Source organism: Sciurus carolinensis, chromosome 5 (assembly GCF_902686445.1).
Source record: "Sciurus carolinensis chromosome 5, mSciCar1.2, whole genome shotgun sequence".
Lineage (NCBI taxonomy): Eukaryota > Metazoa > Chordata > Mammalia > Rodentia > Sciuridae > Sciurus > Sciurus carolinensis.
The window spans coordinates 93,902,008-93,920,864 of record NC_062217.1 but is presented as its reverse complement, the minus strand read 5'-3'; the positions used below and the strand labels follow the sequence as shown (position 1 = coordinate 93,920,864).

Sequence of the window (18,857 nt, the reverse complement as noted above, 5' to 3'; positions counted from 1 at the left end):
ATTTTTTCTTTTTATCTAATTGCTCTGGCAAGAGTTTCAGACTATGTTGAATAGAAGTGGTAAAAGAGGACATCCCTGTCTTTTCTCCATGTAGAATGATGTTGGCCTTCAGTTTATATATATATATATATATATATATATATACACACACACACACATGTATATATATAATGTATATATAGCTTTTAAAATGTTGAAGTGTGTACATACTATGCCTATTTTTTCGGATGTTTGAAACACAAATGGATGCTGTATTTCGTCAAACACTTTTTCTGCATCTATTGAGATAATCTTGTGATCCTTCTCTTCAAGTCTGTCTGTGTGCTGAATTGCATTTATTGATTTCCATATGTTCGACCAACCTTGCATCCCTGAGATGAAACCTACTTGATCATGGTATACTATCTTTTTAATGTGTTTTTATATACATTTTGCCAGTATTTTATTAAGAATTTTTGCATCTATGTTCATCAAGGATATTGCCCTGAAGTTTTCTTTCCTTGATGTGTCTTTGTCTGGTTTCGGTATCAGGGTAAAACTAGCTTTGTAGAATGAGTTTTGAAGGGGTCCCTCCTTTCTATTTCATGGAATAATTTGAGAAGGATTGGTGTTAGTTCTTCTTTAAAGGTCTGGTAGAACTGGGCTGAGAATCCATCCAGCCCTGGACTTTTCTTTGTTAGTTGCTCTCCTGCTTATTTCCATCTTCTCTTGCTTCCTTTTTTTCTGCTAGTTGATCATCTTGGACCACCAGGCTTCTATAGAATCTCTTTTCTCATCCATAATATGTATCATTCTTTGAATCTTTTGGACAATTTCTCCATTGTCTTAAATCCAGTCCCATCAAATTATACAGCAGAAAATTTGTTCAAGTACATTTCCACCAGCAGTGTTTTAAGGTATTTGGGAACATTCTTTTCATTGTACTCTTGCCAACTGAGGACATTATCATTTTGAAAAGTAATTTCCAACAAATTAATTCATTACTTGAGCTCAAGAAATCGTTAATTTTTACCCAAATTTTTACAGTAGCTTTGTTTTCTTTACTCCCAAACTCTGTTCTACACCCACCTTCTAGATTATTCAGTATTGTCCTTTCAATTTCATGCAGAATTAGGTTCCACTGCATTAAATCAGCATAAAAATATTCAGTAGTGTTTCCCCAACCATGTTTATATCTTATCTTGGTATCTTCATATGTCCTGTGGTGTAGCTAAACTGAATTTCTTTCTGTTCACTAAAAAAATCCTCAGATTTCCCACTTACCTGTGGCAGTGAAAAACCTGTGTTTATACTGGTTTCTGAGTACAAAGCATTCTTTGACTCATGGTTGAAATGTGCGTTAATTCTTCACCTTCATTTTCTTTCTTCCTATGATTAACAGAATTCTCTTTTAAATTAGTTACCAGAATTTGGGATTGTTATGGCTGAAGCACAGAGGTAGCCTTTGTGGCATATGATTTCTCATTATACCCAACCTCCAGAGGTGGGTACAAATAGGTAATCTAAAGAAAATTAGAATTGCAAAATAGCTGTGACAGTTCCTTGTGCTGATATTTACTTTTCCTACTTGTCTTTACCTTTTTCCTGAACTTTTTGCTATTCTTGATTTTTGCAAGGTTGTCATTTTTTATCATTTAAGTTCAGTTTAAAAGTCACCTAAAAGAGGTTTTCTCTTCCCACTTGACCTAAAAAACCATGATTATAATGGCTATGTCATTAACTTGTTTAAATTTCTTCATATTACTCAATCACTTTTAGAAGTTATCTTGCATTTTACTTGTTTGTTTATTTACTTATTGTCTTTCTCTCACTAGAATTTAAGAACCAACAAGGTAGAAACATTGTTATATTCAATGTAGTAACTAGAATCAAAGTTAGAATTCTCAGAGACTTTGAAGGTTCACTGTTTGCCTATAAGATACGCAAGACTTTTGAGGATACTTACAGCAAGATAGTCTGGATGATAATCCTCTTGGATGATTCCAGAATTAAATACCCTTTCACAGAGAATGCTTTTCTATTGTAGAACAGGACTGTAATAATATAAAATATGCCAGCCAGCAAAGAATACCTAATTATGTGGTGCACAGCTTTATCTGTCCTCATTTAAATGTTCTCAGTAACTTGAACAACCATCAATGGCATATTTTATAGTTTGTAAATGGCATAAAACCAAGATGAATAGCTCCATTTTAAATGAAAATTTTAAAGATTTCAACAAGTTGTCCATGAAACAAATTTAACCAAAAGACAATTGCGTGAGCATATTCAGTCTTAACCTTGTGTCTAGAAAATAATTTTACAGCATCAGGAAGAGAGCACTTAGGATTTCAGTTTATCCTAAGCTCATTACAAGTTAACAGTATAATTGGGCTGCCAATATGAAAAGCATATATGAATCTAAATATAGACAAATGAATTATAAGATGCAGAACAAGAGAGGTAATAGTCCCACACAATTTATACTGGCCAGACCACATCTGGAATATCATGTTCAGTAGTATTGGGTCCCAGATTTTACAATGATAGTTTAGAAACTGATGCTATCCACCTGGGGGGGGGGAAGTAACTAGGAGGATAAGCTAGTTTAAAGTTATTTGGTAAAGATGATAGTGACTTCTAGCTTAGAGATGACGGGGGGAACATGAAAATTATCTTCAGGTAAGATAAGACCCTATGGGAGAAAAATAATTGGATATTTTCAGTATACTAAGATCAATTGATAAGAATTATAAGAAAGCAGATTCTGGTTCTACTCAAAGAAAATGTTTAAGGAATAATTTTAGGTAGACACATCTAAAAATGAAATTGATTTCTTTAGGAAGTAGCTGTTCAATTGGGAAGTCTATGAACAAAAACTGGATGCCCAGTAGTAGGGGATACCACAAAAGAACTGAAGCACTGAATTAGACCAGCGGTGGTCAGACTGAGGTACGTGTAAATAGATGAAAATTTTCTAAATGAGGAAGTCAATTTCCAGATATTCAGCTACCTAAGGTACTTTTTATTATTATCTGTAAAAGGCATTGTGGTCAAGTCAATTCTTTCTCACCTTCTCTTTTACAACTGCCTTTAAAAACAAATTTTTAGAAGGAAGACCTGTCTCTGATTTGTCTCTAATGTCATTATGGTGCATTAAATCAGGGAGCAAAATCTTTTGATTTTTAAAATAAGGAACAATTTCACATGTTAACAATGGTATTGATAAAGTGTACTATTCCAATGACAGAATTTCAAATCTTTCTCGTTTAGTTGGGTTTAGAATTCTTTGCTTTCAGTAACGTTAAAAGAAAACCTAATCAAATGGTTAACTGAAAACTTATTAAAAAGTTTTCCATGATGTTCTCATTTTATTTTGTCTTCCAGTACAATATTCTTTTTTTAAACCTCTCTATGACTATGTTTAGCAACCTTTGCTAAAAGAAATACCATCTATGACTACTTAGAAGACACATACATTGGACACCTAAAATCCACAAGAGCAGAAAGGTGTGGCATAATATTTTTCATTGTCGCATGTTGTACATAGCGTCAAATTAATAATTTTAACAGCAGAAGCTAAAGAAAAACAATTTCCAAGTCACCTTTTAGGAAATTATATTGTAATTAGTGTTGTTAATAATAAATATATTTGATATCTTCATGTTGTGCTGCTTTTACTAACTGGTAAGTAACTGGTAAATAATCTTTACAAAAATCACTATTTATAATTTTAGCTACCTGAATTATAGTGCTCTGGTACAAAACCTACATCTTATGTCCTACTTTCATCTTTGATTGCCTTATGAAAATTTGCCTCTAAAGAAAGCAAAGCTTCAATAACTGGTTCATGGAGTAGTATTTGACAAGGTGGCTAGCAGAATGGAAAATTATGGTGACTCAAGCTAATTACTTGTTGCACGAGGTATAAGGCTTACAATTCAAAGTAATATTTTAATTTAGTAGTAGTGATTACTTCTATTATATCTTGCTTGAACTTAATAAATAACTCATTATATCCAAATTATGTATCCAATATCAAGTATTAGAAAAATTAATGGGATATTTTATATTCCTTTCTTGTAAACAAAGCAACAGTAATCAAAACACTGTGGTGCTGGCATAAAGAAGACATATAGACCAATGGAATAAAATAGAAAGCCCAGAAATAAACCCTTGTATATAGGAGCAAATGATTTTTGATATCCACATTTCAAAACAGTGAAGGTGTTTACCTTTCACTATGTCCAAAAAATTAACCTAAACAGATTAAAGACTGAAACCTAAGAACTAAAGTTATAGAATTCTTGGAGGAAAACATAGGGAGAAAGCTTTAAGTCATTTCGTCTTGCAATAAATTCTTCTATGACACCAAAATCACAATAACAACAACAAAAATATGGACAACTTGGACTTCATCAAAATTTTAAAAACTTATGCATCAAAGAACATTATCAACAGAATGAAAAGGCAACCCATGGAATGGGAGAATATACTTGTTATTATATACCTGATATAGGATTGATATTGTCATGAGCAATGAGTAAGAGAGGAATTAAGTTTGGTTCCAAGAAGTGGATTTTATTCACGCAATGCACTCAACATTCCTAATAATAGCAAGTCACAAATACATTGAAGATTCACTCCTTTATTTGCCCAGAGTCCAATCCCCATGAACTTACTCAATGCAACATCTCTTAGCCAAGAAGACAGTCAACAAGACCAAGGGGATTCTTCTCAGCCATAGCCTCTCTCAGCTCCTTGGATGTGTTTGGATGTCCTTGGGTGTCCGATAAGCCAGAGCCTGGAGGGGGCAGTCATGGTAATGGGAGAGGTGGTTAGTCTTCTGACCTTGGTGACAATGGTTGATCAGCAATCGAGGATAGTGTGGACAGCAACCTAGGCAGTCAAGAGACAGAGCAACGTGGAGTCCTCCGGTCACAGTACTGCTAACAGTTTGCTCCAAAAGTCCAGGGATTTAAGTAGTGATTTTAAGCCCAGTCATGCTCTGTTCTTCACTTATAAAGACCAGAACACAACTATACTAGGAGCCAAAAGTTCTTATTGGCATTGTTCAGGAGTGTCATCCTGCCACACAGCAAATTGTCACCAGGTGCCTTTTAATGATTTTAGTTTTACAAGTCCAGGCAAATACCAAATTATTACTACATAATGCACAACTATAGCAATTCCTATTATTTCCTTGTCTCATTGGAGATATATAGAATATACAAGGAACTCCTATGAGTCAAGAACAAAATACAAACAACCCAACTAAAATTGACAGAGGTCTTGAATAAGTATTTTCCCCAAAGAAGATACACAGATGATCAATAAGCACAAGAAAAAATGTTCGACATCACTAGTTATTAGGAAAATGTAACACAAAAACTCAACGAAACCCCCACATCACACCTATTAGTATGACTATTATAAAAACAATAACAAAAACCAGAAAATAACAAGCATCAGTGAGGATGCAGGAAAATTGAAATATTTTTGTATAGTTGTCTAGAAAGTAGTATACTAAAGCTACTGTGGAAAATAGTTTCTTAAAACAATTAAAACAAATTAATTATATGACCCACCAATTCATATTTGAGTGTTGGTGTAGATGTGAGGTGTCCCCCAAAATCTTACATGTGAGACAATGCAAGAAGGTGTAAAGAAGAAACAATTGGGTTATGAGAGCCTTAACCCAATCAATGAATTAACCACCTGATGGGAATGAGTGGTAACTGAAGGTAGGTGGGGTGTGGCTAGAGGAGGTAGGGTAGTGGGGGCTTGGCTTTGGGATATGTATTTTGTATCTGGCAAGTGGAGTCTTTTTCTCTGCTTTCTGATCATCATGTAAGCCACTTCCCTCTGCCACACTCTTCAGTCATGATGTTCTGCCCTACCTCCATCCCTGAGGAATGGAACCAACTGTCTGTGGACTGAGACCTCTGAAACCATGAGCTCTCAAATAAACTCTTCCTCTTCTACAGTTGTTGGTGAGGTCTTTTAGTCACAGCAGTGAAAAAGCTGACTAAAACAAGTGTAATACTCAAAAGACTTGAAAACAGGAACTCAGTTATTTGTATAACTGTGTTCATAGCAACATCATTCACAAAAGGAGGAAGCACCTCAAATGCTCATGGATGAAAGAATAAATTGTCATTTATTTTGAAAGTGGAAACATGGCTTTCCCAATCTGTTCATTTTTATTTATTTATTACTAATCTGACTATAATATAAGCTTCTGGGTCCACAGTAGATTTTCTATCAGTAACATGCCTCCTTTAAATTCTTATTCTTATTTTATAAACTAGAAAAAGGTAATTAAAATAAAGATAGATATTTTAATTTAATTATCAGTCAGATTTACATAAGCAGCACTCTAATCCATTCTGTCTGCATATAATATACAAACATATAATGTTACATCTGTAAATAGAAAAAAAAAATTCAAACTGAAGATATTTACCAAATGCTAGGTACACTGGTGATGTACATGTGATATTGGAAAACACAATGTGCCCTATTTATGTACTATAACAACACAATAAAACTTTATGATAACATATAGTATAGCAGTTCAAGTAAAATGTCCTACCAAAGCACTGCATTTGTGTCTAACAGACACAAACCGTTTACTCTGCTTTAGTTTTTAAATTAAAATTAATTTAAATGAAATTAGATTTTTAGTTCCTCACTAGCTGCATTTCAAGTGCTCATTTACTACATATTGAATATCAGAAATCTTTGTTTCAGTGAACTTTTTCACTAGTTGCTTCATATGGTTGATTAGTCATTGCAAATAAGAACATTAATGATTTCAATCAGTTTAAACATTGTCCATTGCTGGTTATTAGGAATACAGACAACTATATCTTTCTATATTTTTTGTTATAAAAATATCAAAATTTAGGGAAATAAGGGTATAAATTGGGCAGTCATAGCCTATATGAATGGATGGTCCACTATTTCTTGCCTATCTTCCCAAGTTAATTATCAAAATAGCATTTCATTTTCAAAAGTGTCATGTTTTGAATGATAATCTCTATACTCATTCTAGATACAACGCAAAGTACTTTAAAACTTTAGCTAGGAAGCAAGTGGTAGGTGGTAATCAACAAAATCAGTTAATACAAAAGAGGAAATATCTCTTCCTATGCTATTCCCACATGTTTATTTGAGACAGGTTGTGAGGACAAAGAACTGGGTAGCCTTGCTGCCTCACTAACACATTTTCAAAATCACAACCAAGAAGGAACGTGTAGAATGTGAATCTAAATGGTAATACTGTTTCCTTATTTATTTAAATTAGCAGCTCTCTCTCCTCTTTGAAAGAAAATCTTGGGTAATATTGCTTTCAAATGTGCTTGTAGCTTTCAGTGAAAATCACAGGTACTATACCAATTATAATATATACCTGGATCAAAGGGAAGAAATCTAGTTTCCATAAATCAAAGTTTCAATTTCAAAAATGTTTTTTAAAAATACAGTTTAAAACTTTCAGATCTATATAATTTGTGTCAAACTATAAAAATATTGCCTAAGACTAACTTAATACATATATAAGAAAGATGTACTAATTATGTACATATAAATTATGCAGCTGAATTGCTGATAAGGGGTTTGATGTAGTAGATATTTTGCTTATAAAGTATCATGTTACACTTATCAAACATAAGTTTTATAACTACTCAAAGTAATATTACTCAAAGTAATATTTGCATTTTATATGTAGGAAAACTGATGCTCATAGAGATTAAGTAACCTGCTTTAAGTAACCTAACTAGTGAGTAATGAAGCTAAAAGTTTTGGAATTCCTGTATAATGTCCTTCCAGGTATAGTGTCTGACTTGTACAATGTCCATGAAATCTGCAAGCCACACTTGGAGGAGAATCTGGTTGGTGACCTCTATGATGCCCTGGATTCATATTTTCCTAGAAAGTACTTAAATGTTATGGCTTCTCAGAATTTAGGAGACTAAAAACTCCTTTTTTGTTTTTTTTAAATAGCCTCCCAACCCTGAGAGACTTAATGAAAATTATCCAAGCTTCCAAATCTCCCCGCTGCATCCCCTCCAAGAGAAAAGAAAAAATTCCAAGTAGACATACTTTAAATAAGTATTAATCTCATAAAAATATTATCTAATTAATCCAGACATCAGTTAACTTGCAATATATAATAAAGTTATTAGACCAGTGCCAAACAACATTATAAAAATGATTTCAAGGCAGGAATTTGTACTACAACAAGTGTAGTTGAAAAGCATAGGCACCCAGGACGGCACCATCACTGGTGGGTCACAGTCGCTGAGCAAGCTGGTGAGTGAGTCAGGCCGGATTGTCCTGGAAACTCTAGCCAGAGCACTTAGAAAGACCAAGGAAATTAAAGGGATATGAATAGGAAAAGAAGAACTCAAACTATTCCTATTTTTTGATGACATGATTATATATTTACAGGAACGAAGAAATTTCACCAGAAAACTTTTAGAACTCATAAGTGAATTCAGTAAAGTAGCAGGATATAAGATCAATGCACATAAATCTAAGGCATTTTTATACATAAGTGATGAATCTTCAGAAAAAGAAGTTAGGAAAAATACCCCATTCACAATAGCTTCGAAAAAAATAAAATACTTGGGAATCAATCTCACAAAAGAGGTGAAAGACCTCTACAATGAGAACTACAGAACACTAAAGAAAGAAATTAAAGAAAGCCTTAGAAGGTGGAAAGATCTCCCATGTTCTTGGATAGGCAGAACTAATATTGTCAAAATGGCCATACTACCAAAAGTGCTATACAGATTTAATGCAATTCCAATTAAAATCCTAATGACGTACCTCACAGAAATAGAGCAAACAATCATGAAATGCATCTGGAAGAATAAGAAACCCAGAATAGCTAAAGCAATCCTTAGCAGAAAGAGTGAACCAGGGGATATTGCAATACCAGAACTTCAACTCTACTACAAAACTTCAACTCTACTACAGTAGTAACAAAACGGCATGGTATTGGCGCCAAAATAGACAGGTGGATCAGTGGTACAGAATAGAGGACACGGACACAAACCCAAGTAAATACAATTTTCTTATACTAGACAAAGGTGCCAAAAATATGCAATGGAGAAAAGATAGCCTCTTCAACAAATGGTGCTGGGAAAACTGGAAGTTCATATGCAACAGAATGAAACTAAACCCATATCTCTCACCGTGCACAAAACTCAACTCCAAATGGATTAAGGACCTCGGAATCAGACCGGAGACCCTGCATCTTATAGAAGAAAAAGTAGGTTCAAATCTTCAACATGTTGGCTTAGGATCAGACTTCCTTAACAGGACTCCCATAGCACAAGAAATAAAAGCAAGAATCAACAACTGGGATAGATTCAAACTAAAAAGCTTTCTCTCAGCAAAGGAAACTATCAGCAATGTGAAGAGAGAACCTACAGAGTGGGAGAATATCTTTGCCAACCATACCTCAGATAGAGCGCTAATTTCCAGAATCTATAAAGAACTCAAAAAACTCTATACGAAGAATACAAATAACCCAATCAACAAATGGGCTAAGGAAATGAACAGACACTTCACAGAAGATCTACAAGCAATCAACAGACATATAAAAAAATATTCAACATCTTTAGTAATAAGAGAAATGCAAATCAAAACTACCCTAAGATTCCATCTCATCCCAATTAGAATGGTGATTATCAAGAACACAAGCAACAGTAGGTGTTGGAGAGGATGTGGGGAAAAAGGTACACTCATACATTGCTGGTGGGGCTGCAAATTAGTGTAGCCGCTCTGGAAAGCAGTGTGGAGATTCCTTAGAAAGCTTGGAATGGACCCACCATTTGACCCAGTTATCCCACTCCTAGGCCTATACCCAAAGGACTTAAAATCAGCATACTACAGAGATACAGCCACCACAATGTTCATAGCTGCTCAATTCACAATAGCCAGATTGTGGAACCAACCTAGATGCCCTTCAATTGATGAATGGATAAAGAAACTGTGAGATATATAAATATATACTATACATATATATATATATATACATATATATTTATATATATATAAATTGGATAGGCAGAACTAATATATATATCCTATTTATATATATTTATATATATAAATTAATTTATATATATAAATTAATTTATGTATATATTTATATAATTTATATATATATAAATTAATTTATATATATAAATACATATATTTATATATATAAATACACACACAATGGAATATTACTCAGCCATAAAGAAGAATAAAATTATGACATTTGCAGGCAAATGGGTGAAATTGGAGAATATCATGCTAAGTGAGATAAGCCAATCTCAAAAAACTAAAGGACGAATGATCTTGCTGATCAGCGGATGATGGCACATAATGGGGGGTAGGAAGGGGGCAAGAATGGAGGAAGGAGGGACTCTATAGAGGGATAAAAGGGGTGGGATGGGTGGGGGGAAGAAAAAAATAACAGAATGAATCAAAAACTATTACCCTAGGTAAATGTATGATTACAAAAACGGTATGCCTCTACTTCATGTACAAACAGATAAACAAGATGTATCCCATTTGTTTACAATAAAAATGAATTAAAAATATAAAAACATCAAAATAAAAAAAAGAAAAGACAAGCATAGACATTGGAACTTAACACACTGCCCATTATACATTGTGTATCGTTAAGCAAGTTACTCAATTCATTAAAGCCTCAATTTTCTCATCTGAAAGTGGTGCTATTTTCTAATCCACATAATTATTTGCTGCAATTTTATAAATGGCATTATTTGCTACAATTTTAAGTATATTTTATATTATATTTTAGTGTTCATTTCTCCCTTTCATATGTAGATACCCAATGTGGTGCCTTTTCACGGTGATATATTTCATCCTTGCTCTTGGAAGAAATACTCATGGTATCTTTCAAACTCCAAAAACTATGAACCCTGAAGCAAATATGAATATTGTAAATTGTTAGGAAAAAAATCTAAGCTGCTAAAATAACAGAGAATGCTACTCTTCCAATTTTGGAGTTTTTAAGTCATTAGATTTATAATTAAATGTATATCTCTAAACTTACGTATTTTGATATGGGTCAACTATTATTTTGAATCTACTCTGCTGTAGTTTATGGTTTCACTTTCAGCCTTAGTTTGTCTCTTTGATGAAAATATATATAATATGCTGGTACCTTCATGAAAGATATATAAGTTCTCTCTTCTATACATTCTTATATGCCTTTTATACAGAAATTTAAAATAAAAGATTATACATAGCCTAGACATGAAAACATTTATGGATACACATGTACTTTTAAATTATATATGAGTAGGTAGGTAAAGGTATGAATGACTAGAAGTTAGAAAAGAAAAAATAGTGGGCTCATTTCTTGCTGATTCTCTCTTTGAGGAAAGGGATTCAAAAAAATTTTTTTTTCATTTTATTTATCCTTGAATGCCTAGTGCTTAAGACTGGTGCTTAATAGATATTCCATAAACATATTACCTAAATGAATCAGTGAATTAATGAAAAAAGTACATAGAACTGATAGAACTGAGGTTGAGCTAGAATACCAGAATTTCTTATTATATAATGAATTAGGTATGGCAAACTATTTAAATAATCAGTTAACAATTTTATTCTAAAAGGTTTGTTTTTTCTTTACTCAGAGTCAAGTAATTTCCTACTGGGGCTACCCCAATGAAGAATATAATATTGTAACCGAAGATGGTTATATTCTTGGCCTGAATAGAATTCCTTATGGTAAGACAAACAATAATAATGCTTCAGGTAATATTCAGTTGAAGATAGATTGGTGACTGAGGCCTGAAGTTCTTTTCTATTTATTCTCAATGAACTTAGGATAAGAGAAGAATGTTAAGATTAAGTGAACAGTTAACTACTCATGTATCTTTCCATATGCCTCAAGAAGAGTTTCTGTTGGCTTCCTGTTCATTGAGTTTCTTAAAGTGTGGGGGAACACAAGTTGTTCCAGGTTTTCTTTGTGCACCCTTTAACTCATTTCCCTATTAATTAATCATACTCATCGTACATATTGATTCCCTAGGATTTCTTTGTTTGATGAAGGGGTTAGAAATGTTCTGAAACATAATTGTGTTATTGGTCTGAAGACTTGAAGAAAGACTGATAAACATTTCCTTCTGTTTTTGTGATTCTGTCTTATAGTAATATCAGAGAGATTAGGTTAATAGCAGTCTCCTGGCTCTTTATTCTAACAGTAGGTGCATCGTTATCAGCAGAATGTGGTGTAAAGCACACCAAACCCAGAGATTTGGAGTGCAATCCTAGATCTGCCATTTACTAGTAGAATATGTAATGGATTACTTTTGCTTATTAATCTAATTGCCTCAATAAAAGCCAAGTTTTTTTTCCCTTTTCTCCTTGGATTTTCTCCCTGAAAAGAAACTTTCCCATAGTATACTCTCAAGCTCTTATTTTGAACATTAAAGAATACTTCAGAGAAGGAATTAATTTAAAACTACCACAATCAATGTAATTTTGAATATTTTAAGGTCACATTTTTGTAGAAATTTTAATAAATTTAACACAATAGTAGTAAATATCCCTCAGAGTATGATTTCATTTTGCAAGTACTATAATAAAATATTTTAAAATAATTTTTAAAAAAGGAAACTGCCTTAGAAGTAGAGCCCAAGAGCAGAATTCAGAAACATGTATGATTTACTGATGGAATACTGTCCAGAGACATTAGGATAGGGTGGTAGAAGGAGTTAAGGAAGTGTATGATTCCATTGGGGTCTAGTGCATTCAAAGAAGTTTGTGGATCCCATGAATAGCACTATAGAGGTGCTCCCATCTTGAAGTTAAGCAACTAGTTTTTTGCACTTCCCTGTTAGCTAATCACTACCTGCCAAAAGGCTTCCCCTAGATGGAGGTGAAATCTCTTGGGTGAGACAAATCCTATTTGACTGAAGGAATTTTTTACTCTGAAAAGAGCAATGAACCACTTGTAGTAAAAACACTGAGATCATAACTAGTACTCATAAATTATCTACTCCACTATTCATTCTAGATTCCTTACCTTCCCACCTAGCTTGTTTGATGGGATAAACCAAGCCCTCATCCCTAAACACTGCCCTATCTATATCCGATAATAGCTGTAGTGTCTGTGTACAGAACAAAGCATGAAGTAGCAAAAGATGCCTCAGTTAGAGTTGTCACTTCTGTGGGTCCAGTGCGTGCAGGAAAATGTGGGATTCAAGTTTCTGAAGTTTTCCTAGGTACCCTCCCTCATCTCAAGTTTCAGGGTCCCCCTTCTGCCCTATCATAGCCCCAAATATATTGTGAGCGCTACTCACCATAACTGGGTAAGATGAGAATTCAACCTTCATGCAGTTCTGCTATTCTTACAATTAGTTTCTGTCTAGGTTTTCAATTCTGTTTTCCTTTTGGCTATACGACATAGGGTGGTTAGATACTGCCACAGAGGCCATATGATTTTCACACTTTGCTTCAAATTGGTGATTGTTTGCTCCTGTTACTTTCTCTCTTCAAAACATCCCTGGCACTTAGCAACATCCACCCAAACCCATAGACCTCATGGTTATACTTTCCCTATTCTTCTCAGCTATCAGAGATACTGTAAAAACCAATCATCCTTTTTTTTGGATCTTACTCCAATTCACTATAGGTGAATACTCTAGCCACTGGAATGCAAGGTTCTTTCAATACTCCACCTACAACTGGTGATTTGATCCCTACTACCAGCCAGCCAGAAAGTAATCTAACTCCATAATCCCATTCTTAAGTGTCTGCTTCTTAATCACTTTTGATGGTAACTCTTAAGTAATGTTCCCTGAAGTCCATGACTGGGATTTGATGCACATGATTTTGGGAGGGGGATTGCAAAAAAAAAAAAAGAATGATGGGGGAAGCAGAAGACAGAGGGGGAAGCAGAAGACAGAGAGCAAAGGAAGGAGTTAACAAGGAAGTAGTTGAACTGAAGTCTAGCTTCAGCCTGGATCCTTGGTATAGAACATGAAGCACATCAGAGGTAATCTAACTTTGAAGCAGGAGAGTCAATCTTTTGTACCTTTGTGTCACTTAGTCAAAGTGTGGGGGTATCTCCCTCCTCCCAAGTGTGGGGACTCCCTTATAGCCATAATTACATTATTCAAAAGGTGTCATTTAAAAAAAAACTTTTTAGTAACGATTAGGAATCTGGAACTCAGGTGATTAAATCAATGACTCTAGTGATAATGATATCAATTTTGATTATTCCTGTGAAAATTGTGAGCATAAAATTATTTTATGAAAATAAAGTAGGAAAATCATGTAAAATATCTGGGGTATGTGTTATATAAAATGTGTATAAATGCCCAAATTACTCTTAGTTATTTGATTATCCTCTCTTCCTAAAATTTATATATTTAAGTGGGACATTACCTAATTTTTTTACTTGGTTGAAACGGTTTATTTGAAAGAAATGTATTAGTGAACTATATTAAACAGTTCTGACTCTTTAGTAGGATTAAAGGAGAAGCTTACCCCACTTAGGCATATATTTCAGGTAAGAGATTTCATTTAGCAACTACACAATTTAAAAAGAAAATTTCTGCTTTTTTCTCGTTATCTCAGAGACTCATTGTATATTTGCAACATGGTTTGCTTACATCTGCTAGCAGCTGTATGAATGAAGCTGAATGAAGCCCAACAATAGCCTGGGCTTCATTCTGGCAGATGCTGGCTATGATGTATGGATGGGGAACAGCAAAGGAAGTACCTGGTCTAGGAAACACCTAAACCTAAAAACAAATTCCAAAGAGTTCTGGGCTTTCAGGTACAAGTAAAATGAACTAGTCTTTCATTTTTTAAAAAAGTAGGCTGGGCATTAACTTCCTTTTCAGTGCAATACCACAAAATATAGATCTGATTCTTTTTTTAATATAGAACTTACCTTAAGCCATAAAAATTTATGTAAATTTTAGCTTGAAAATAGAGTACATGTTTGATTTTGAGTTTTTTTCCCTCTCATTTTTCAGCAGTAACCTTTATTTCTTATTTAGTACCTTATTGACCAACACCATTCTTACTTTAGCTACTCTTCCACTTAATAGCTCATGTGTTTAGTCTTTTCCACTGTATTTATAATATACAAGCACCCTCTTCATCATGCTGCCTCTGGTTATATTTCCTTGACTTTGGGTTCCCCACAAAAGTCTCTGTTTAGTAGGTACATTATACCACATAAATTCTTGATGATACTCAAATAGATTTGAAAATTGCCTTTATTCATTTATCCTTCATTATCTCCAAATGTTGATATGACAGAAGAAAGTACTATTTTTCTATTTATATCTTTTACAGTTTTGATGAGATAGATAAATATGACCTTCCAGCTTCCATTGATTTCATTGTGAAATATTTTATGTAGGTCATTCACAGGGCACTACTATTGGTATGCCAAGAAGTATTATTGTGATTTTCACATTAACGACTTTATATGATCGATAACATATGAGCTAATGTTGAGTATTCTCTGTATAAGAAGACCAAGAGTTTTAAAATGCATTAAAATTAAATATTAAACATTTTTATATTTATTGAGTCTCACCCAAACTATAAAACTCATCTCTGTGAAAATTTTACTTATTTCACTTCTGTCATAGACAGTTATATAAATGTTCCATCTTATTGATTTTATTCAATATAATTGTTCCTCAGTTTCAAACTATAGTGCTGCAATCTGCTTATCATCTTTTATGATTTTTTCAAAAATCCTAATTATTAGCATTATGTTGTGATCAATATAATGTCACAACCTGGGTGATCAAAAAATGGTAAAGTAAATTAAGAAATGAATGAGCAAATTAATTGTTCAGAGGCCATTTCTGAATGCACTATTACTTTCTATGCTGTCATTTTTACATACTACTAGTAATTGCTTAAGAATACCTTATTAATTTATGTTGTTTTTTCTTTCAGTTTTCATAAAATTTTCTACAATACCAAAGATAGCTGAAAGAATCAAAGTATTTTTTGCCTTAGCACCAGTTTTTTCGATTAAACACATAAAATGCCTTCTAATTAAAATGACATACAAATTAAAGCCAGTAATCAAGGTAATCAAGGTAATCAAGGTATATTGTCTTTCTTTTGTATAATAGATGACCCAAAGTGATGATGAGTCTGTGCTTTCAAAATAAGAAGTCTTGGTTATGTTTGCATAGCCACATGTATGAATTGGATTTTTGTTTCATTTATACTGGATTCTTGCCTTTGCTTCTATAAAGGAATAGAATATTACTTGTTATACATTTGGATGATTCATTGTGAGAGGAAACTCGTGATGAAACAATCTTTAAACCCTGATTCCAACTATTTTGTTTAATTAAAAATTGTTAAACTACTGTAAGATAATTTCTTTGGTTGTGCATATAGTTACTCACCATATAACTTCTTAATTTATTATTGTGGTCTTCTGAATGTCAACGAAGTAAATTTATTTTACAGACTTTATCTGACCATGAACACTTCTTACCTAAAACTTCATTTAATGAATTTGTTGGTTCCAAGTTGTGTCTGCTACCAATTTTTAAAAAAATATTTGTTTCAGGACCTGGTATATGGTATTTGGATATGACACAAACAACATAAATAGGTGAGAACATGTATTTAAAATATATTTTTGCCAGTTTTGAAAAGCAGCTCTTGGTCCTTATGTTGGGCCTTATGTGTTTCCTTTTGTGATTCATCTATGCATACTAGTAGTTAGAGTCTTAGCCTATCTGATTTTATGACTATACTGACATTATGTAATTAATTTGCATTAGCATGATGTGACTATTTTGCTTCCATATTTGTTTTATTCTCAGTGAAGACTAGAGAGCAGCTACTATGATGGGTAACTTTAGTAACTTTTGCTATTTGATATTAGTTTCCTAAGACTTTTAATATCAAGGTCCTCTCCTATTTTTCTGTTTTCCATAACCCCTCCTCTTGTACCCAGGTTCCTAATAGTCCTCCCCTCCCTTGTTGATCCTTTTGTGATCGAAATTAGGACCTGCTAATTATCTTTAAGTTTCTAGCATTTATCAATACTCTTGGAGTGACAAACTGTTAAGGCTACATTATCAAAACACTTTAGACTGTATACGTTCTTTTGAGGACATAGGCATTTGTTCCCAGACATTTTCATCATATTAAATTTAAATATCCCGATTTGGTAGAAGCAGTTGTGGCCTTTGAATGGTGTTTGGCTCTTTTATTGAGGACTTTCAAAGATTTCTTAATGAGAACCAATTCACACATTCAAACCAATAGAGGTGTTCTCTTAATTCTCAAATACATGTTCATGGCACGAGATCTCATTAATTTGATTCAAACTCAAGAAAGTCTTATCCTAGTCTTAGAAAACTATCCATACAATTACAGAAATATGAAAGATATGTTTTACAATATAAAAGATGAAGTCAGTTATTGCCCCTTTAGCCTGTGAAGGTTTGGAAAATGTGCTTTGTACCATAGAAGATAAACAGATGGCTTTCATATCCTCAATTATTATGTACCTACTATGAAAATCTTAGAAGAATAAATAAATATAATTCTTATTCTTGCTTGCCTTATACATTCATTTGGTATTTTGGGATAGTACATTTAGCCAGTGCTATATTTTAAGTAGTTATATTGTTACACCTCAGAACTCTTTTCTGTGAATTATTGAGAAGCTTATATTCTGGCTTTTTAACCTTCAAGTTTGTGGGTGTCCCTTAGGGGACAGAAGTTAATAGTCTTATAGGGTATGATACAGCTGCATCCTATGTTATCTGGGACAGAAGATAGAAGTGGACAAACTTCACACATATAGAATAAGCATAGAAAGAGTTATAGTGTAGTTAATGTTGAATTGGTCCTCTTGAGCCAAGAAAAATAGGGTCTTTTTTGTAATTTCTTTTCTGGGGTCAATATGAAAAACCAAAAGAGAATCTTGAAGCTTTTAAGAGGCAGTGAATAGAATCAACCCAGTGTCATTCTGGTATGAGAAACCAACCAAAGATTTGAAAGTAAGCCATGATTTAAAGAACAGGTAGTGAAAACTTTCAAATATAAATGAAAAATATATCATCAAAAACAGGATTTTGACTTTGCCCAATTATCATGTCTTTGATAATAGTTTGCCAAACCCCTGCCCTGCCGCAAACAACTAACTTTTATTAAAAAAAGTGAACTTAAGATATCTGAGCGCAGTTATCAAGGGTGTATGATTATAATTTGGGTTCCTTTGGTAGAGATAGATTTCTTCTTACCTTTCTGATAAAGGTAGAGACTCTGGTAGACATCTCAGATTGCTCAAGGATAGGCATTAGAAGGGTGAATAGGGCAGTGTGCTTTGGGTTATATAAGCCTCTGACCTGTATTAAGGTAAATAGTAATGACCCATGATGGAAGGTATATCTGGGATGTACCATACTGGAAACCAAACATTACAGTGAAGTTTATTTCAAGCATAGAGAATAATTTGAAAATGAGAGAACACAATAAATACCTGAGTTTCTGTTAAAAAGTTCTGTTCTGGCCATTTTAAATTGTTCTGTCAGGAAAAAGCATTTGACAAAATACAGCACCCCTTCATGTTCAAAATACTAGAAAAACTAGGAATAGTAGGAACATACCTCAACATTGTAAAAGCTATCTATGCTAAACCCAAGGCCAACATTATTCAAAGTGGAGAAAAATTGAAAGCATTCCCTCTAAAAACTGGAACAAGACAAGGATGCCCTCTATCACCACTTCTGTTCAACATAGTCTTGGAAATTCCAGCCAGAGCAATTAGACAGATGAAAGAAATTAAAGGGATACAAATAGGAAAAGAAGAACTCAACCATCACTATTTG

The 18,857-nt window shown here is 33.5% G+C and overlaps 1 protein-coding gene across 16 annotated transcripts in view; it reads left to right on the top strand.

The window, feature by feature from the left end:
* LOC124984424 (gastric triacylglycerol lipase-like) overlaps positions 1-18,857 on the top strand; it is a 110,656-nt gene that overhangs the window by 4,096 nt on the left and 87,703 nt on the right. For 3 of the 16 annotated variants that reach the window (XM_047551984.1, XM_047551987.1, XM_047551982.1), the window contains 3 exons: positions 2,822-3,489; positions 11,652-11,745; positions 15,949-16,624. The exons of 2 other annotated variants lie outside the window; for them this stretch is intronic. The gene's annotated coding sequence lies outside the window, so the exon portion shown is untranslated. The remainder of the gene's footprint in view (positions 1-2,821; positions 3,490-11,651; positions 11,746-15,948; positions 16,625-18,857) is intronic. 11 more of the 16 variants (XM_047551981.1, XM_047551983.1, XM_047551990.1 and 8 more) reach the window with 9 other exon arrangements.